Source organism: Schistocerca piceifrons, chromosome 3 (assembly GCF_021461385.2).
Source record: "Schistocerca piceifrons isolate TAMUIC-IGC-003096 chromosome 3, iqSchPice1.1, whole genome shotgun sequence".
NCBI classification, from domain to species: domain Eukaryota; kingdom Metazoa; phylum Arthropoda; class Insecta; order Orthoptera; family Acrididae; genus Schistocerca; species Schistocerca piceifrons.
In genome coordinates, this window is record NC_060140.1 from 308,473,367 (window position 1) to 308,496,583 (window position 23,217).

The 23,217-nt window shown below is 43.6% G+C and overlaps 1 protein-coding gene and 1 pseudogene across 1 annotated transcript in view; both read left to right on the plus strand.

The window, feature by feature from the left end:
• LOC124790034 (integrin alpha-PS2-like) overlaps positions 1–23,217 on the plus strand; it is a 434,380-nt gene that overhangs the window by 139,156 nt on the left and 272,007 nt on the right. The gene's annotated exons all lie outside the window — the stretch shown is intronic.
• On the plus strand, positions 15,690–15,807 carry LOC124790356 (annotated as a pseudogene).

Sequence of the window (23,217 nt, forward strand, 5' to 3'; positions counted from 1 at the left end):
AATGTGTCAGTAAAGTTTCCCCTTCCTGGGACAATGAATTCACGGTGTTCTTATTTCAATTTCCAGGAGTGTAGTTACATTGTTTCCCAAGTAACATTAATATGTGAAGATTAGAGTGTATTTTCGCGGTTTGTACGAGACAAAGTAAGTGCGAGTCGCTGATCCAGGCGTCCTTTTAAGGCGTCTGAAGATGATACCTACCTTCCAAATCGATAGTGTTTAAAACCAATGCTCATGGCAACCGAAAGCCTCTGCTAGATCAAGATTCCGATTTTCTACTTATCGTGATCAATTGCTGTAACTATTAGGCTACCTGAGGACTCTTCCAGGACTATCTCCATTGCACTGATGTTCCCATCTATAATTTTCGAACACTACAATCTGAGGCTGTGCCATAAAGGGGACGCAGTGTGTGGAAGACTGGCGTACCTTGTCGCTGGGGATATGTATGGAATAAGTGAAACGCAATGAAAAGGAATGAATACATCGATGGGGACGCATTTAATTAATCTCACGACGCGTATAAGTACATGTGAATTGAACACAAATAAAATTTCTCTTTCATCAAATCAGTGAGCTGAGGTATTCGTACTTCCGCCAGCGTACTGCCCCTGAAGGCTCCGCGAAGAGGTACCCAACAGCCGCTGCACCTGACTCGCTGCTGACCCAGTGCCGCAAGAGCTGGCGGCAAGTTGCAACAGCTGCCAGTTGTTCGAAGCCAGCGCTGAGCGCACGCCGGCGTCTATTTCGGAGCGGAGGCTGCAATGCATCTGCGGGCAGGAGCCAAACACGACGCTGCATCGCCGCCGATGCCGACAGATGTCTGACAGCGGAGCGCAACAAACACGGCCCCCATCTGTCGGCAAGTGCCATAAACGTGTTGGTATAGGCGATCTCTCTTGCGACGGCCATCTCCTACTGCTTCACTTCGTAATATTTAGAACGAGTGAGGTGACTCAGTGGTAAGATACTGAAAGTGGCATATTCAGGGCAAGATACCAGGAATTCCCTTTTCCTGTTAAAGGTAAGTCTTCTGGTTGCAGCCACTTTGGTTATGCCAAGAGACCAAACGCTGTATATAATTACATTGCTAGCAATTAAAATTGCAACACTAGAAAACTCTCTCTCAAAAAAAGAGTCCAAATAGGCCTCGGAAGGCCCAACGGTACCAACTGACCGCCGTGTCATCCTTAGCCAATCACGTCACTTGATGCGGATATGGAGGAGCATGCGGTCACCACATCGCTCTCACGGCCGCTGCTAGTTTTCGTGACCGTAGCCGCCACTTCTCAGTCAAATAGCTCCTCTATTGACCTTACAAGGACTGAGTGTACCCACTTGCCAACCGCGCTCGGCAGCCCCGGTCGGTGAACCATCCAAGTACTAACCAATTCCGACAGCGCTTAATTCAGTGATCGGACGGGAGCCAGTCTTGCCACTGCGGCAACGCCGTTGGCCACAGCAGAAAGGGTCCCAAATAACTGAATTTCACTTACTGCGTGTATACAGTATGACAAGGAATTACGTGGTTGAATCTGTAGTAGATTTTGGAATGGTATAATATCCCTTGGCCCATACTAGCCGCCAGAAGGGAGTGATCCGTTCAACGAACTTTCAATTGTAATCAGTTTAAAGTGAAGATATATCGCGAGGTGGCGCGTTTCGCTTGCGCGAGCGAAATGTTTTTTCCTTGACACCGCATTGCTCCATGGCGAGTGAAGAAAAGTAAGAAAATCGCAATGTGACTGGACTTTGTTACGAGACAGGATAACGAGAGGACGTGTAGGAAGTGTGTGCAATGAAACAGTCATTGTTAGCCATCATACTGGATAATTTATGTTCTTTAGAGATTCACAACCGATATATAATGTGTTGTGTTGGCAGGAGAGCCAACACCGTGTTACTAGAGGAGGCCGAAATGCACGCGTTTTAGCTCACGCAGGCTGGCGTGAGGAGGGAAGAACTATACTGACGTGAGGTCTGGAACAAGACAAGGAATTAGCATTCAGAAAGCGGACGTCATTAGTTTGATACTTAACTTTAATCCATTAATGATTAACGTCGCTCTTGACGGTACATGAGTCAAAATATTATCTGTTCAGAAGACACAGTAACTGAATATGGCGCCTTACTAGGCCTTAGCAAATGACGTAGCTGGAGGCTATGCTAAACTGTCGTCTCGGCAAATGATAGCGTATGTAGTCAGTGAACCATCGCTAGCAAAGTCGGCTGTACAACAGGGGCGAGTGCTAGGGAGTCTCTCCAGACTAGACCTGCTCGGTCTGCAATCACTGATAGTGGCGACACGTGGGGTCGACGTATACTAACGGACCGCGGCCGATTTAAAGGCTACCACCTAGCAACATAATGTTAATGTGGAGTTTAGTAACGTTCACAATACAGTCTGTAGCATTTCAAAGGTAATTGCGCATATTTAATTTTGATCAAAGGATTCTGTGATAAACTATTATGTACTACAAGCTTGTATAGGACTTCGAACATTTGGTGGTCGAAGCTTGCTGTAGAACCTGCTTCGATAACACGCTCAAAAGAATAGAGAAAGTTCTCTCTGCTAAAAAGAACTCATTTCATTCGCAGACTATCATCGAATGACCAAATGCAAATGGCAGTGTTCCAATTCGAGAAGATTCTATAGAAGTTTTCTTTTACTTACATTTCAAGAATTTTACAGGCAACCATCGGAGTCGAGAGTTGCTTCTCCACCACGAGATTAACTTGTCTACCTTTACGAAATTACGTATGCTGTGGGAGTAGTCGACGCCGATAGTTTCCTTCACAGACATACAGAGACACTACAGACACTAGTTCAATAAGAACTACTTTAATATTACCAGCTTGAAAGACATTAATTTCTTATTTTGAATAGAAATATAATAATGAACGGAGTGTGAAATTTGTTACAATGAGCTGCCTCTCTGGCGTCAACACTACCTCTAACGCAGCTGGGCATACGATCGAATTAAGGCACATCTCCCAACACAGCCCTTAGCACTATGCTTGGCGAGTGGTGGTGTTGCAAGCTCTAGTTATCCCTCGGCCATATATTTTAAGTGTGTGAGAGAAACTGTATAATGTGCCTTCAGGGCACAACGTCCTCTATATCGAGGTAGGTCAGGACAGCACGAGCAACAGTGTTGAAAATAACGTCATTCAGACATAGAAGGCGAGGAGCAGCCACTGGGTTCAACACGCCGGAAACGCTAGGAGCATTCAATAAGTAATGCGACACATTCTTTTCTCGGCCAGTTTCACTTGAAGAATTGTGGAATTAATTGTGGAGTATAGTGGAGTATTCCCGCTTCAGTCCCTATAGTTTCATGAAGTTCCGCTAGGTGGTGGCGCTAAATGTAGAATTCAAAACGACGTCTGTAACGGAGTTGTGTTACAAGCAGAGAGCTGTCATTGAGTTTCTTTTGGCGGAAAACCAGAGAATCGCAAATATTCGTACACGCTTGCATGTTGTCTACAGAGATCTGGCAGTGAACAAAAGCACGGTGAGTCGTTGGGCGTGGCGTCTGTCATCATTGCAACAAGGTAGCGCAAACCTGTCCGATATACCGCATGCCATCCGGCCCCACACGGCAGTGACTCCTGCAATGTTGAAAAGTGTAGACACTCTCATTCGAGGTGATCAACGGATCACATACACTCGCTGCACAACTGGAGGTCTCTGTTGGTAGTGTTGACACGCTTGTCCACTATATGAAGTTCTCAAAGGTGTGTGACAGCTGGGTTCCTCGCCTCTTAACAGAAGACCATAAAGAGCAACGGAATGGCTTGGGCATTACGTGGTGACTCGTGACAAGTTTTAGTCAAACATCGTTACAGGCGATGAAACATGGCTTCATCACTTCGAACCGGAAACAAAACGCCAATTCCTAGAGAGGTGCCACACCACCTCTCCTCCGAAGAAAAAGATCAATGCCGCACCATGAGCCGGTAAACTCATGGCGACGGTCATCTAGAGCTCTGAAGTGGATGATCTGTTTGATGGCCTCCCTCAACGTCCGACGAACAACTCGGAAGTGTATTGTACTCCCCTCGTGAAACTGAAGCCTGTTAGTTACCACAAATATGAAAACGAACGTCTTCTCCGTGACAACGCAAGGCCTCACACAAGTGTGAGGAACTGAGCGGAGCTCACAAAACTTCATTGGACTGTACTTCCCCATCCACCCTGCAGCCTAGATCTCGCACCCTCCAAGTTCCGTCTGGCCCAGTGAAGGTTGCACTCCACGCGAAGCAGTAAAATAGTAAAATGATGAGGAGGTTATTGATGCAGCAAGATGTTGACTACAATGTCGACCAGTAGAGCGGTACCACGCGCGCATAAAAGCCCTCTCAGTAAGGTGCAAGTCAAAGCGAACAATATACACTACTGGCCATTAAAATTGCTACACCAAGAAGAAATACAGATGACAAACGGGTATTCATTGGACAAATATATTATACTAGAACATGACATGTGATTACATTTTCACGAAATTTGGGTTCATAGATCCTGAGTAATCAGTACCCAGAACAACCACCTCTGGCCGTAATAACGGCCTTGATAGCCTGGGCATTGAGTCAAACAGAGCTTGGATGGCATTTACAGGTACAGCTGCCCATGCAGCTTCAACACGACGCCACAGTTCATCAAGAGTAGTGATTGGCGTATTGTGATGAGCCAGTTGCTCAGTCACCATTGACCAGACGTTTTCAATTGGCGATAGATCTGGAGAACGTGCTGGCCAGGGAAACAGTCGAACATTTTCTGTATCCAGAAATGCCCGTACAGGACCTGCAACATGCGGTCGTGCATTATCTTGCTGAAACGTAGGGTTTCGCAGGGATCGAATGAAGGGTAGAGCTCACGGGCTGTGCGGCTGGTCCCGGCTGCTCCCCAAATAGTAAAACTCCTTTACTACTTTAAGTGTCTCATTTCTTAATCTAATTCCCTCAGCATCACCCCACTTAATTCGACTACATTCCATTATCCTCGTTTTGCTTTTGCTGATGTTTATCTTATATCCTCCTTTCAAGACACCGTCCATTCCGTTCAACTGCTCTTCCAAGTCCTTTGCTGTCTCTGACAGAATTACGATGTCATCGGCGAACCTCAAAGTTTTTATTTCTTCTCCATGGACTTTAATACCCACTCCAAATTTTTATTTTGTTTCCTTTACTGCTTGCTCAATATACAGATTGAATAACATCGGGGAGAGTCTACAACCCTGTCTCACTCCCTTCCCAACCACTGCTTCCCTTTCATGCCCCTCGATTCTTTATAACTGCCATCTGGTTTCTGTACAAATTGTAAATAGTCTTTCGCTCCTTGTATTTTACCCCTGCCACCTTTAGAATTTGAAAGAGAGTATTCCAGTCACCATTGTCAAAAGCTTTCTCTAAGTCTACAAATGCTAGAAACGTAGGTTTGCCTTTCCTTAATCTTTCTTCTAAGATAAGCCGTAAGGTCAGTATTGCCTCACGTGTTCCAGTGTTTCTACGGAATCCAAACTGATCTTCCCCGAGGTTGGCTTCTACTAGTTTTTCCATTCGTCTGTAAAGATTTCGTGTTAGTATTTTGCAGCTGTGACTTATTAAACTGATAGTTCGGTAATTTTCACATCTGTCAACACCTGCTTTCTTTGGGATTGGAATTATTATATTCTTCTTGAAGTCTGAGGGTATTTCGCCTGTTCCATACATCGTGCTTACCAGATGGTAGAGTTTAGTCAGGACTAGCTCTCCCAAGGCTCTCAGTAGTTCTAATGGAATGTTGTCTACTCCCGGGGCCTTGTTTCGACTCAGGTCTTTCAGTGCTCTGTCAAACTCTTCACGCAGTATCTTATCTCCCATTTCATCTTCATCTACATTCTCTTCCATTTCTATAATATTGTCCTCAATTACCTCGCCCTTGTATAGGCCCTCTATATACTCCTTCCACCTTTCTGCTTTCCCTTCTTTGCTTAGAACTGGGTTTCCATCAAAGCTCTTAATATTCATGCAAGTGGTTCTCCATTCTCCAAAGGTCTCTTAAATTTTCCTGTAGGCAGTATCTATCTTACCCGTAGTGAGATAAGCCTCTACATCCTTAGATTTGTCCTCTAGCCATCCCTGCTTAGCCATTTTGCACTTCCTGTCGATCTCATTTTTGAGACGTTTGTATTCCTTTTTGCTTGCTTCACTTACTACATTTTTATATTTTCTCCTTTCCTCAATTAAATTCAATATTTCTTCTGTTACCCAAGGATTTCTACTAGCCCTCTTTTTACCTACTTGATCCTCTGCTACCTTCACTACTTCATCCCTCAAAGCGACCCATTCTTCTTCTACTGTATTTCTTTCCCCCATTCCTGTCAATTGTTCCCTTATGCTCTCCCTGAAACTCTGTACAACCTCTGGTTCTTTCAGTTTATCCAGGTCCCATCTCCTTAAATTTTCACCTTTTGGTAGTTTCTTCAGTTTTAATCTACAGGTCATAACCAATAGATTGTGGTCAGTGTCCACATCTGCCCCTGGAAATGTCTTATAATTTAAAACCTGGTTCCTAAATCTCTGTCTTACCATTATATAATGTATCTGAAACCTTCTAGTATCTCCAGGTTTCTTCCATGTATACAACCTTCTTTCATGATTCTTGAACCAAGTGTTAGTTATGATACCACATTCTGATGAAAATCGTGGGACTCTGACCAACGGGAGCAGCAAATCTGCTAGGCAATAAACCTCAATCTCGACAATCCCAATCCTACCACTGTACATACTACATAGGGTGTAACAGGAGGTATAAGATATTTCTATTGGTGACAGAGGCCGTTTACGTCATCTGCAGACTAATAAATATAGCTATTACAAGCAATATGTTTTTAGGTTGGGTAGTACCTCCAATATATGAGTGGCAAGAGCAAGTCATTAATGCTTATTTTCCCCTGTGAGCAGTCGGTCAGGTATCGATGTGCGGACGCGTGGACGCAACATGGGTAGTCTATACTGACAGGTGTAGTTAACTTAGTGGTGCAGCTACGGCCATGCAGAAAACATCATGTGACCGGCTTGTGGGAAGACTGTCCAACGCACAGTAAAAATAACCAACACACAGTTGTGTGTACACATTACGATAACACTTATAAAAATATCTACACTTATACCAGTTACACCCTGTATAAACATGTATGAAATATATAAAGAGGAAACGTTGTTTCTGAAAAGCTAGAAAAGTTCTTGATCACTTTACTTCAGAATCTTACCCGATACTCTAATGAACATTCGGACCGATATATTTTTTAAACGACAATGTACAGGTTCTCTTTCAAAACCGACTGCGAGGAATAAAATGCTGTGCTGTGCTGTGAAAATATGCGGTTTATATTTCTTTCTGGCAGTAGTAACAACAGCAGTAGGAGAGCAATCAAGCCATTAGACAAAATGTTTCTCCCGCTTATTTTCTTCCTCCTTACATATATTTTCAAACAAAAATTGTTTACTAGACAGTTTTCTGGTTTTTTTTCTCCATGTCAGTTTCACAGAAAAGAGGAAAGTTTTATTCATGGGTTATCGGCTCACGATTAGAGCACTGGTACAAAACCTGATTCGCCTGAAACCTGGTAATCCTTCTCATTCATAGCTTAAAACTATGTGAAATTCTGTCATTGAAGCTACTGTCCCCCCAGATCCAGCAGCTGGACAGATTTCTGTCATATGTAGTACAACAATGACCTAAATCAATTTACCCCTTCATTTTAGGCGATTTCAATTCCCAGTCAAGGCACCGTTTGCAGTGACAGTAAACAAGGCTGAAGGTCAGACAGAGGGGTAGGAATACACAGAGAGGTGGAGATGAAAATTGAGAGAGAGAGCGAGTGAGGAGGTTGAGGAGAGGGAGAAGAAATGAGAAGAGAGAAAGGGAGAGGAGTTTAGAATGTATATCCAGTTCCCAAACATATTTAGCAATGGCGAAGCATTACTGGACACACTACTTATTTATATATCCAAACGAGTATGAAACTACATGTCAATTTGATGTTTGTTGCATGTCGTCTCTATGGAGTTAACAGTTCTAGTGGTCAGCAGTGTTATCTGTGAGGTGTGCGGAAAGCAGCCTTAATTTGGTATCTCTTCAGAATTCGTCCGATCTTTCGATATAATGTTCACGTAAGAAACTAAGTGTCTATGGTCTTCTGCCGTCTTGTTAAGACAAGGATGTCTTTTTTTCTTGTGCCTCTGTCCCGCATCAGCGCAACATCTGCACGGTTATTAAAGGATCTGAGTGGTTAATGCAAAGGCTGGCCGGATGCCCTTCCTGTCGCCACCTCGTTACCCCCGGGACGGAATATGTGTACCCCTTCCGTATGTGTGTAGTGGATTCATGCAAAAGTTTTCTAAATTTTGCGATTCGTTTAACGGACACGGGTCTTTGTTAACAGCCCTGCATTAACCCCGTAAGGTGATGGAAACCATCTAAAAACCATATTGAGGCTGGCCTGCACACCGACTTTCGTCGCTAATATGCCGTGCGGCTTCTATCTGGGTCAGCGTATCTCACCGTCTCGGAAACGGCGCTTTAACACGCACGGCTGTCGGGTCGGGTCTTAAAACAAGGGTGACATTTATTAACAACTAGTATAGCCCTGATTCTTTAGAAAATCAAAAGTCAGTGTATAAAAAAACAGCTTGAAATATCTGATTACTTTACGAATGATTTAATGTACTAAATATTTGACGCTAAGCGTGTAAGCGAGAAAAAGATTAAGGAATGTTTGAAATTATGGTTAAAGTTTGTCGAAAGACGTTAAGTGAGTCGTCCTGAAACGCTGGACGAATAAGGTCCAGGTAATTTGCTCTCCATTTCAAGCAAGTTTTTTTCATGCTTCTCATTGTTTATGAAGTCATATCTCCTGAACTGTGTGTCGTACAATGGTGTAATTCTGCACGTACATTCAGTGATATGTGTAGATACTGTCAGAAAAGTGTGTGGAAACAGAATCCGTTTAAAGATGTGATAAATTAAAACATCATGTCTGATGCTGAAGTGTAGTGTAGTGTAGAAAATGTAGTAAGCGATAAACTTCTTTCATTTTATCATTTTGTGACGATGTCTGCGAGTAAAAGTTTCATAATTCAGAATTATGTGTAAAGTTTGTTGGAAGTGACTAAGTACCCTCAGTCTCAGATAGTGAATGAATAAAGTAGGTGTATTTCCCTTGATGCAGCTCAACTGACGGCACCCAAACTTTCTAACTTTAATACTTGTCTTATTGTGCTAAACTCTTGAAATAACCAAGATATTCAATAATCACATGAAATATTGAGAATAAAATTTTGTTGCCCCTGGAAGGGCAACCTGCAGCTCATAGTTTGTTCTGAGTTCCGGAACAGTTGTAACACCCCACCCGTCACATATCTGGCTATGGTGTGTGTTCACCGCACGTAATTGACTAACAGATCAACAGAGAGTGCAAAACTACCGCAGTGTCAGATAATGCAAAGAAAGTAATAAGGCCCTGTGTCTCCTGATTGAACTACGGTGACAGTGTTGACATTAATTGATTCACAACTGATCTCTTTTAATTAAAAAGGGGTGCACATTGATGTTATATTCAGCTATTGAACACCAGATGCAGATGTTGAACATAAAATTAATTAAGAAAGTGACTTGGGGTTTCAACTACTTGATTGAAAACAGATGCAGTCGATTAGCACAGATTTATTTTAACTCACGACCTTCAATCATCACATTACATGACTCTCCTAACAGGCAGTGGTAATAAATTGCGTTTTCATGGAGTAAAGCGCGATAAATCAAAAGTAATTCCTATCGACTGACCCAGGCGTAATGCAAAGTGCGAGAAGAATTCTACAATACACAGCCCATGAAACCGTCGTGGAAAGTTTGCCGATGTGATCCAACAAATTAATCAGTGGCCGGAGTGGGCGCAATATCACCGAATTGAGCGTGGCGGAACGGTGTCGTTGTGCGGACGTCGCCCGACCTCGTGGTACTGCAAGGCTGCGCTCGTCTATTCACTCCTAGCTATCTTGCTCAGTACATAGCTGAACCAAAACTTCCTATCTCCAAGCTCAATCGTTCCATTTGCTAAGTCCTAAACTGCAGAGATGCTCACTCTTTCTCAGGCAAGCTGAATAAAGAACGCCACGTCCACACTCTAGGCAAGCAGGGAACGGAAGACCCCTATGGAGACTTCTCACAGTCCGCTCTTCGCCTCGGTTTCCCCTCCAGCAAAATCACTTACGCCAATTGCAGCGCAAGTCGCGTTAATTATGCGTCACTACCCAGCGCCGACCAATGCCTGCTCTGGGAAGTGAACAAATTCCCACAAAATTTCCCTTCCTCTCAACTTCTGCTATTTAGCTCCTCCCAGGCCACCAATCAAGGTTAGCGTCCACACAAACACGAAGTTTTCTGAAATTCTGACCCCCAGGAGTGTACTTCAAGTTCCTTGGTCCTATGTTCCCATCAGAGGCCGGCGTATTTCATTCTGTCGCTCTTCACCTGATTTACTTCAGACTCTGCGGACCGTGAATTCAGCGTGAAGTTGCTATAGTCACGAACACGCATATTTTGACCTCTGTTGACCGCTCCACCGTAGCTTTGCGCGGCTTTCTCGCATGTTTCACTGAAAACGGGACGACGGACATTTATCAACAGGTGTACAAGTTCTCCATCTGCTTCCCAGTACACCAGCATGGGGTCAACCACCCCCCCCTCACTGTCACTGATCTTAAGGCACCTGTAGGCCGCGCCCCGTTACCACTTTCTCAAGAGTTTGAGCCGCCCTGAGCTGCCTATTGTCACTTCCCTCCACCGCTCCCCCGGTGGCCACAGTCAATTCTGAGTACTTCCCTGGGATAAACTAGTCTCCAGTAAATCGACGCGTTTCCACAAAGTTTTCATGTCGTGTGAATTACTTTAAAACCATCACCCGACATTAAATATTTCAATACGTCCATACTATACCCTCTACAGGATGCATTGTGCCTTGTCAGTCAATTTGTTCAGCCCTACTGTTGCTCAAGGTGAGTTAGGTGATCTTTAATGACTTCATGTAAGGGGCATAGTTCTTGCCATCTTACACAGTCCCTTATTGATATGCACAGCGCAATTCATTTTTCTAAATTCCGTAACTGTCTCCGTTTTAAATTCAAATTTGGCCCAAAAGTGCCTACAACCTTCCTCTGCGAAGGTGTTAAAGCATGGCGCCCTGTGACGTCAGCCTCTGGCTCGACGACGCTTCAAACACCAAGGTGTTGACACATGCGAAAAAAAGGCCGGAAGTCAGAAGCTCGTGCGGCGCGTAAAGTTGGTTAATGATGTCACGTTGGCACAAATTTCATTAAAATTCTGGCCAGCGTCACCGGGGACGTGTCACGCAAATAGGAAAACCGTCACAGCCCATCTCACCCACATTGGACCCTTGTTTTGACGCCTCTGTGATTGAGGGCAGAGCTGCAATGCCAAGCTTTGAAATCACGTGGTTTTCTTTTGAGCTGCCGATGAAAACATGTCAGACACACCGCTGCTCAGAATCGACATGTAAAGGGCTCAGGTGGCTTGATTCTCACACATTTCGTGGTCGAAAACGACAGTTTGCAGTGCGATGAGCAGCAGGAAGACATTTTTCCCCAGAATTGAGAGAACATATAAATAATATGTAACTAAAAAACAGTGGCTGTTACACACTGATGATAGAATACTGAAGGTGTTACCGAACTGGGAAGTCTTAGAGGAATCCTTTGCCGGTTTATTCAAGCATGTGTCGCTGTCGCATCCCTCCGTGGTCATCTACATCTACATTTATGCTCCGCAAGCCACCCAACGGTGTGTGGCGGAGGGCACTTCACGTGCCTCTGTCATTACCTCCCTTTCCTGTTCCAGTCGCGTACGGTTCGCGGGAAGAACGACTGCCGGAAAGCCTCCGTACGCGCTCGAATCTCTGTAATTTTACATTCGTGATCTCCTCGGGAGGTATAAGTAGAGGGAAGCAATATATTCGATATCTCATCCCGAAACGCACCCTCTAGAAACCTGGACAGCAAGCTACGATGCAGAGCGCCTCTCTTGCAGAGTCTGCCACTTGAGGTTGCTAAACATCTCTGTAACGCTATCACGCTTACCAAATAAACCTGTGACGAAACGCGCCGCTCTTCTTCGGATCTTCTCTGTCTCCTCTGTCAACCCGATCTGGTACGGATCCCACATCGATGAGCAATACTCAAGTATAGGTCGAACGAGTGTTTCGTAAGCCACCTCCTTTGTTGATGGACTACATTTTCTAAGGACTCTCCCAATGAATGTCAACCTGGCACCCGCCTTACCAACAGTTAATTTTATATGATCATTCCACTTTCAAATCGTTCCGCACGCATACTCCCAGATATTTTACAGAACTAACTGCTACCAGTGTTTGTTCCGCTATCATATAATCATACAATAATGGCTCCTTTTTTCTATGTATTCGCAATACATTTGTCTACGTTAAGGGTCAGTTGCCACTCCCTACACCAAGTGCCTATCCGCTGCGGATCTTCCTGCATTTCGCTGCAATTTTCTAATACTGCAACTTCTCTTTATACTACAGCATCATCCGCGAAAAGCCGCACGTCGCAGGAGGGCGTGAAACAGAAGCACTGAAAAAGCATAATGAACTTTTGCTGTTCTCCAAAAGAGAGATATCACGTGCAATGGGGTTGCTAGCTTAAGATGTCATTAGAGAAAGGTTGAAACATTATGGAAATGTGAGCAGTATCAAAGATGGTCAATACTCTCCTTTTCTCCAGGTCGCCGCAGCCCTTAAATACTTCTCCTCCGACCTGCCCTCTACCGGTGAAAGTAACGCTCCATGCGCTTTTGCGGCCAGAGGGCTTCCAAATCCGCAGGAATTACGCGAAATTAAACGCGGGCGCACGGCGCAAATCTGTATTCATTTACACTGTGACAGCGAAACTTTGCCAGCATCCAGAATGTGCCGTACAACTGTTGTTTGTAACAAAGATGTCGAGAAAAAGATATGGCATAAGCCTACTCTGCTCAGAGATGTTCTTGTTTACTTGTATTTAAGCTGATATAAGGGCAAATATTTTAATCAAAAATGAAATAAATAAATAATGGAATAAATTACTACAAGAACAAAATTCAAGTGATCTGATGCCTTATACTGTCAAATATTTGCTCCTATATTGACTGTATTATACGTTAATATACGAATAGAAATAAGACATCACAACATTTAAGTTCGTTCAAATGGTTCAAATGGCTCTGAGCACTATGGGACTTAACAGCTGAGATCATCAGTCCCCTAGAACTTAGAACTACTTAAACGTAACTAACCTAAGGACATCACACACATCCATGCCCGAGGCAGGATTCGAACCTGCGACCGTAGCGGTCGCGCGGTTCTGGACTGAAGCGCCCAGAAGCGCTCGGCCATACCGGCCGGCTTGAAGATTGTTCTTGTACTGATTCAGTCATTTACTTATTTTATTTTGTGCTCTAATGTTATCTCCAGTCTGATTAAAATATTTGTTCTTATATAGACTTCAAAACATGTAAACAAGAACAAATTACATCTCTGAGCAAAGTAGGCCTATGCCATATCTTTTTGTCAAGATCTTTGTTACAAGCAACAGTTGTATAGCACATGGAGGATGCTGGCAAAGTTTCACTAACACAGTGTGAATTAATACAAATTGTGTAAAAGTGTGTGAAATGGTGTACCAACTAGCCATCAAAATGGAAGCAAACAGATGGACACAAATGAAAAAGCCGCCCATACTGTCACAGTAAGTAAAAAAGTAAATTTGCATCCATATCGATAGATAAACAATATTAATGGCGATACATTGAGGTGTGTTCCATCTTCTTGTCACAGAGCCAGCACCCAGCATTATGCTAGAGATAGCGCTGTAACTTACAGAAAACCATCTGAAGATGAACCTGAAAAGATCTGAAAACTGGTTCATAGAACAATAAATACGTTAACTATTCAAAAAAGTGACTGTTTGCAGTCTTATGTACTTACATTCAGTTAACAGTCACTGGTTCTAAAATATCCGTAATGGATAAGCTCAATAAAGTGATACTTTTATTTTGTAGCGCAGTGTAGGTGTGACGCGCAAGTAGTCAGTGACGTGTTCTGACCCACTGGTCAGACATCAGTACGAATGAGATGTGCAGGGAGCGCTAATTGGTCGCTTGTGCCCCGTACTTAGATAGCGGTGACGTAAGGCGCGTCTGTAGGAAGTCTCGGGGGACAGTTAGGGACGAGCAAACCTGGCAGCTGTGGGCGAAGGTCGGCCGCTGCAGAATGCAGTCCTCACTATCTGTTGCAAGTGGGCGGCCCACACGCAGGCGTAATCAAGGGCGTCTGGCTCCAGTCGTGGCTCATTCTCGGTACTTCTTCGCAGTTAGTTCTGGGCTCATCTACTGGGCACGTCTGAACTCTGAGATCGTCATTCATGTAAACGATGGAGTACTGGTATCTCTAGGTTTGGTGCTTCAGCGTGATATAAACGGTATTTACAAGAGGAAAGTACCGACAACGTGTCACTGGCTTAAAACGAGAACAGCAGTGGGTCCAGGACTGACCCCTGTGGCACTGCTGAGAGAACTTGCTTGCACAACACTGCTGCCTGTTTCTCTAGTAGCATTCGAATCACATCAGTGTGCTATCTGAAAATTTTAGTCATCCCATTTTAGCGTGCAGAATGGCAGAGTTGACGGGGTCAGATGCTGTATTGAAATCTAGTAACGTCAGTATTACTGATGACTTTTCTGGTGTTCAACCGAGTTGTTGATTCCATTTTAATCCATAATGTTTCGACGACCTGTCCAGTCACCGTCTTCAGTTGCTGCGAGCTGCGTTGTTATGCGTAATCGCTGATTGGATTCCACGAGTGTGAAGCATTGTTGGTGGAAGACGGCAGCTAGTCGCTCATAGAAATATTGTGCAGAGAAATGGAACTAACAGCCCGGCCGAACACTCGGAATCGCACAAGAAATAAATCATGCCTATTAAAACTTAGAGATATCAATATTATGGCCTCACAGTCGAGTTATAATCAAACTGCAGACTCTCACAGAGGTCCAGTGTGGGCTGTTATCATATGGCAGCGAAACTTGGTAGATATGCTAAACCATTAATGTGGAACCGATTTAGGCTGGAAAAAAATTAGTTCAAATTTTGACCACCAGATGCAATTCTGACGCTGTGAAACCGAAAAGATATATAGAGATATTTGTAATGGATTAGGACTGGGATGCGGGCAGAAAAGGCACAATGTTGATTTTATTATTAACTGTCGCTTATGCAGTTTGTTCAGTATGAGCACCAGAGACGTCGACGAGATGCTGTGCAGCGCCTGATTTGCAACTGGTGGCCAAAATTGGAACTAATTTTTTTTCCACCGTAAATTGGTTCCACATTATTGCATTAGCATATCTACGAAGTTTCATAACCTTTACGATAAATGCAGCCCATACTGGACCTCTGTAACTGCACTTTAATTATATCCACCCGGCAACTTATCTGTCAGTTGATCGTGAAAAATATGAGTCAGGCCTTTGAAAACAGCGGAAGTAGGGCTTACTGGTTGGTCATCATAATGAAATGTCAATTTTCCATTTGTGTATTAATTGAGCTTATTTGATGTTGGCCAAGAAGAGTTGTGCCAACGGCCTTACCGCAGTGGTAACACCGGTTCCCGTCATATCACCGAAGTTAAGCGCTGTCTGGCTGGGCTAGCACTTGGATGGGTGACCATCCGGTCTGTCGAGCGCTGTTGGCAAGCGGGGTGCACTCAGCCCTTGTGAGGCAAACTGAGGAGCTACTCGATTGAGAAGTAGCGGCTCCGGCCTCGCAAAACTGACATACGGCCGGGAGAGAGGTGTGCTGATCACATGCCCCTCCATATCCGCATCCAGTGACGCCTATGGTCTGAGGATGACACGGCGGCCAGTCGGTACCTTTGGGCCTTCATGGCCTGTTCTGGAGGAGTTTAGTTTAGTTTTGAATAAGAAGAATTGTTTCACTGAAAGTTGGTCGTCCTGTCTTGAATAGGATTACTTCAGCTACTGGAACACAAGCTGCCGTGTGCACTCTGGCATAGTAAGCTGATATAAGTTCTGTAGGAAAGAAACATGCAGTCAGTTTCCATTCCCCAAAAATAATTATACACATTTTGCTGCTGTTGTTTGTATACTTTACTGAAAAAACAAAATTCGATATGTACGTCAATTTAGTCCCTCTAAATCATCAGTATTGCACTGTCTAAGTTACATGCATCAGGAAATGCTACTTTTAAAACTACTGTGTGAGCTTTGTTGGGAACACATTTCTTTAAGGAAAAGTGGCCTCTACCTACCTCGGTACGGCCAATCCAATGCAAGTCAAATGTTACATTTTAATTAATACTGAATTAGGTAATATAGCCATATTAAGGTTTTAATTACGTCATCAACATGCATCACAGGTTTTTTATTCCACAAAATAACTTTATACACGACGTGAAAAAAATGAAATGCATCACCAAAATATTACAATCTCATATTTTAAAGAAAAATTATTTGCCTTCATTTTTAAATGTTGCTTATGTTGCATCCTCCTTGAAAAATTAGCTCAATAAGTTGTAAATAGTGATTTCATATAAAAAAATTGCTGAGAGGAACCTTTAAAATTTGTATCCCATGGACAGCAAACTCGTTATGATGAAATAGACTGCTGTTTCTACGCAGAACTGGTTCAAATAGAATAGGAATTGTTGCTGTGTTCTCTTATGGACGAGATATCTGCTGTCATCATCTGCTACATAATTTTTCGAAGTAATTTTAGGTTGGCAGCGCATTAGGCACGATGGCATTAGCCATGATGGCTTGTACGATACCGCACTGAACTACACAGTTGACTATAAAGATATTTTCAACTTTTTTGCAGATCTTCATGCACTTGCGACGTTTAGCAAATATATGCCTAAAATCGTGTCTGAATTGATGAACATCACAAACTCAACCTCTAATGGCATCTTCGTTGCTGGAACGCTGGACATTAATTTTCCTCCTTGTTTCTTCCAAAAGAGCTGCGCCTAAACCCGATGTTATTCGCCTAGTGACAGGGATGCCAACGAATGTCTAGTCCCTTTCGCTATTGTACCGGGTGTAGGTGATGTCTGTGGTTCAGGAAAGGGATAGACACTCGGTTGCAGGGAGCTGGTGGCGCGTCGCGACATGAGGTTGAAGGTTGCGCGCGGTCCAGCCGTGTGGGCCAGTGTTTGGAGACTGCTATTGATAGCCTGTCCGGTGCCTTCCTGGAGACGCCTTGGACCGCGGGGCTATACATAGGCACGCAGCAGCGCCGTAAGCTGAGATCTTGCGCTGCTCGGTCACCGATCCGGTGTGCAGCTGCGCCGGCTGCTGCCTCTAGCCATGTAGCACCACCAACTCGTCCGAAAGCACCGTACCAAACGCGACAGCTGTGGTAGGCGTCTGTCCTACCTAGCCTTATCGTAACGCAGGCGTCACTGACAGATTGTTTACATTGTGATTATTTGTCAGTTTGTCTTAACGGAACAATATTGGCAAACGTAAAGGTAAATTGCAGGATTACCATAGGGAAGTGTGATAAGGCCGTTACTGTTTACAATAAATATAGATAAATGATCTAGTAGGTAACGTCGTAAGAGCCACGAGGCTGTCTGCAGATGATGCGACTGTCTATAAGAAAGTAGCAGCGTCCGAAAACAGTATCGAACTGCAGGAAGACCTGCTGAGGTTCGGTGAATGATGCAGTTACTGGCTTTTAACGCTAAATGTAAATAAATGTAACGTATTGCGCTAATGTAGACGAAATCCACTACTGTACAATTATACTACTGGTGACAGATTGCTGGAAACAGTAGCTACCATACGAGGGTCGTCCACAAAGTAAGTTCCGTTTCTATTTGCATCCGCGGCAGCGCTAAGATCGCAATTCCGAGCATGCGCGGCAGTTACTCTGACTCAAGGAGAAGACATGTACGCCATTTTCAGATCGCTGCTGCCGACGTGTGCTTTGTAGTGATTCTTTATAACGCCAGCCGTAATTGAAGATGCCGCCGCGTGTGGAATCAGATCTGTGATTCGTTTTCTAAACTCAAAGGAAGTTAAACCAAAGGAAATTCATCGGCAAATCTGCTAGGTTTACGGACAAAATTTTATGAGTGATTCAGTGGTTAGAAGATGGATCAGACTGTTCAATGAAGGATAATGCCCGGCATCACACGGCGGACGTGACCAAACACCTCTTAAGGGAATTTCACTGGGGCGCGTTTGACCATCCTCCGTACAGGCTGGACCTCGCTCCTAGTACCTTTCATTTTTTCTTTTTTTATTAAAAAAATCTTTATTGCAATACATAATAGTACTTATACAAAATAACCCAATAACCCACCACCTTAATGATTAGTGAGTCCTAATGTTAATACAATGTTGTATGTTATTTGCAGTTATTACAGTTAATTTGTAAACTACAGACGTGCGAACAGTGCAGGGTAATGGGCAAAATTACGTTTTTGTTAAACTAGACACTACTACCTACTTGTTAGTAATCCTAACTGCCTGCAGAGTTACAGGTGTGTCAGTATAGATATAAACCTACTTCAAGGCCTTGCTCATCGAGCTAATCCCGATGAGCGTGCCCCTGACACTGGGCAGGCCAAAACTACTAGTCGCTGCAGGTTCCTATTTTGGTATCTACTTCTAATCCTACTAACTAACCTACGTCAAGTCCGGTGCTGTCATAATCGTGAAGTTGGTGTACCCCAGTCCACCTAGCCCTGCACGTGGCGGATTCCAACTAACAAATCGACCTGTCCACGCACAGGCGGTACAGGATTAGGGTACTAGGACACGTTCAGTAGTTGGTTCTAATCGCGAAAGTCCCTCAGGTATGCGGTCAGAACTTTACGCGATTTACCAGGTTATTCAAAGTTTCACAAGTCTCTTCGTGTCTTAGAAGGTCGTATGTGTTATTGATTGGTAGTTGTTGTCTTAATGTAACTGCTACATCATCGACAAGGGAGCACTCGTAAACCACCTGGGCGGGAGTACCCTCCGATGCGCCACAGTCACACTCAGGTGTAGCCCTTTTCCCAAACCGGCATAGATATGTCGGGTAGGGCCCATGACCAGTGAGAAAATGAATTAGACCCCGGATTGATTCGAAGTACCTCATGCCTAACCTTTCTTTAACATTTGGCAATAGTCTGAAGGTTCTTATGCCAGATTCATCCGTTTCCCATGATTCCTGCCGTAAGTCCTCACCCCTCCTTTCTATCTCTCCCTGTCCCTAGCCTGAACTCCCAGAATATTTTCTATTTTCATCTCTTCTTACACCTAAAATCTGTCCTTGGTGGTCAACACTTCAACGATGTTGACGAGCTAAAAGAACATGTTACCACTTGGTTAAATACACAGGCGGCAACCTTCTATGAAGAAAGCATACAAAAACTTATGCCACGCTATGACAAGTGCCTACAAAATTTCGGAAGCTATGTAGAAAAGTAGTTTAACAGTTGTAGATTTTTGTACAATAATTATTTTTTTCTGTATCTGTACACGTTTGTTTTATATAACCAAACGTAACTTACTTTGTGGACATACCTCGTATCTAGGAGCAAGCACCCGAAGCCATCTTAAATTGAATGGCCATCTAAAACAAATATTGGAAAAAGCAGATTGCCAGACTGAGATTAACCCGAACCATATACTTTTAGGAGGCTTGTCCAGGAAGTAAGTTCCGATCAGTCGCAAAATAGAAAGCACAGTGAAAGTCAGATATGTTATTTGCAACAATTAGTGACCCCCACCAGCTGCTCCTCTACATACTCGCCGCTCCTAATTAGACATCTGTTGTTGCGTTGCGCCCTCGTCTTAGGAGACAGCCGCCTGTGCTTTCCATCAATTCCCCACGCTCGTCTTAAGCTCGTTGTCTGTGACAAAAATTTGTGTTCACGGCGGTTCATGTGAGCAGAGATGAACATCAGATGGAGCTAATACGGGGCTGTATGTGTATGGTTGGTGATGAAACGCTTCCCATCAAAAACACTGCAAGAGCGTCTTCATTGCCCCTGGATTCTGCGGTCGTGATTTGTCATGAAGAAGGGAGTACATGGCAGTTACATTATGTGGGATTGCGAGAAATCAGGCAAAATCTCTCGACAGGCGGGGATTCTATTTACTAGGCATCTTTACGTGCTCACTGTGTACTCAGAAACTGCAACGTGATGTGATCGATGGGCTTTCTAGAGACACCGCATAACACTTCTGTGCAAAGCTTCATGGGATTTGCACTGTGGTTTCCATTTCGCGACTGATCGGAACTTACTTCCTGGACACATCACTTACTTCTCTTTAAATTATTTCAGTCTAAGGCACCTTGCCACTGTTCGCGCCGCTCCCCCGTCGGATGTCCGAGTTATCCCTTGGGCATGGGTGCGTGTGTTGTCCTTAGCTTAAGTTAGTTTAAGTTGGATTAAGTAGTGTGTAAGCCCAGGGACCGATGACCTAAGCAGTTTGGTCCCATAGAACTTACCACAAATTTCCAATTTAAATTATTTCGCAGCTCTGGCATTAAAATTGCTATCAGTGCCTCGATTTTACCATTCCTTCATTCTTTAACAATTCGATAAAATTTCTGGGTGACGTCACTGATTCCCGATGAACTATCTCTTGACCAAGAGACTAATGACCGCCTTTTTTAGTGGAGGAGGAGGTAAGTGTTCAACGCCCCGCCGACAACGAGGTCATTAAAGACGGAGCACAAGCTCGAATTAGGGAAGGACAGCGAAGGAAATCGACCGTGTACTTTCAAAGGAAGCATCCTGGCATTTTCCTGAAGCGATTTAGGGAAATCATGGAAAACCTAAATCAAGAATGCCGGACGCGGGTTTGAACCGGCGTCCTCCCGGATACGAGTCCAGTGTGCTAACCACTGCGCCACCTCGCTCGGTCGCTCTTTAGTCCCTTAACCCTCAACCAACCAACGAACTGCTCCACTTCTTCCACCAATACCCAGGATTCGACCCGGTCCTCAGCATGGCTGATACACATACTGTGACCCCGCATCTGGAAGAAATATTCTTCCGCAAAGATAAAAATGGGACACAACGTATATTTGTATGGGTGAAAAAACGTTTTATGAACAACTTGTGTATTTCGTTCTAATGTTGTAACTAGACAAATGTCTTGTTTTACCTCCATTGAAGCATTTACTATGTACACGAAACCACGCTTCTCGTAGTCCAGCAACTCGACATTTTTTTAACATTAAATCTGCTATATTTTTTCGGTAATCAGCATATGTTTCCTTTCTCTGACCACGTGTTGTTAATTTTGGATAACGTACGTATAGAATAAAGCCATATCCGACACACAAAAAAGAGTCTAGTCCGAATTTCGTTCCCACGAGTATGATTCGTTATGCTTACGTTTGGTCCGCATTTGTTTCCACGAATCGGACTCGTGGAAGTACGGCTAGGGGTTGAAGCCACGGTCGACTACCTGTCCCATCCTTGTCAGGGCAGACCTGTATGTAAATCCTTCTAAACATAAATTACGTTGTTTTTGTTGATCTTAAATCGTAATCCCATGGCATGTCCAGTATCCTTGTAGACGAGGTCTGTAGATGAGTCTATACATGTTATAAAAATGGATGTGTGTGTGTGTGTGTGTGTGTGTGTGTGTGTGTGTGCGTGTGTGTGTGTGTGTGTGTGTGTGTGTGTGTGTGTATAGCATATCTCCTCCTAAATCACTGGATCAATTTCAACCAAACTTTGTACATACATCCCTTACTGTCAGGCAGCATTGCCTTTGTGGGTAAGAAACACCTGCATATCATATAGTTCAGGAGATACGACGTCACGTACAATGAGATGCGTGGAAAACTGTCACGTCAGGTATGATTTTAAATGTGTTACTTCTGTACTACTAGCAGTATTTGCAATAAATTTTGCAGACAGTATTCACATAAGCCGCTGAATGTACCTACAAATTATATCATTCTATGACACATAGTTCAAAAATATGTGATGTCATAATAAACAATGAGATACTCGAAAAAATGCCACATAGTGCATGAAGTTTTAATACATTTATTCCTTACTATTAAGACACTCCTACAGTCGAGTCAGCTTAAGGAAATGTCTGAATCCGGCAGCACTTTTGACAGCTTTCAACTGCGAAGCGCAAACGGCTATAGAGCTACGAAGAGGCGTTGCCACAGACACTGTAAGGGGTTCATTACTATTCGCTAGCGCGCTTGAGCAGATGTAATTTTGATGGATTGCTCACGGTTTGCTTGCGATATACAATATCTATGCTACAATAGAATCGCAAGTCAGAGCAGTGTTGGCAGTAAGTCGAGTTTAGTAGCTCGCAGAGAGCAGTCACGTTTTGTAGCTCGCACAGAGCACTTGAGTTCTGGAGTTCGGGCAGGGCAGTCCAGCGCTTGACTTGTGTTGGGCTGGTCTTGCAGAGCGATGACAGTGCCTGAGCGATGTAGTATAAGGTAATAAAAAAATATTATTGTTCTTTGTTACCGCGCGCATATGTTATCAAGTGCAACCTCACAACAGAAAAATAATTACAATATCCACAGCTAGTGCAACCTCCCAACAGAAAAATCTCTTTTAAGTCCCGAATAGAGAAATTTCTTTCCAATAACAAAAATTTCAAGTTTTAATATGACCTTCCATTAAAGACTGACTGCATATCGAGATTAATAAGCTTCACGTCAGCAGCGCTGCGTCATGGCCCTGTGAAATCATCCTGAATAAAATGGAAAAATTCTTACTTCACAATTATGTCGCCGGATAACGCTATCTATATACCTGCTCCTACAAGAAATTTTTGACGCAGCCCATTGCAGTGTTGGCCACTACATTTCCATTTATAGGGAAACAAATGATTTTCTTTTGTTTAATCAATATGAGTATGCACAGGAAAAATTCGTAAAATCTTTAAACTCAGATAAATGACTGGCAAAAGTTTTCTTCAGAACAAAGTTATTATTGAAACATTTTTTGCACGGAATTACATGGGACTTAAACATTAAAATCGTGGTTAAATCAGTTGTGGCAATTAACATATGTGCGCGGCAACGAAGAACAATAATATTTTTTTAATACCGTATACATCATCGCTCAGGCACTGCCATCGTTCAGCAC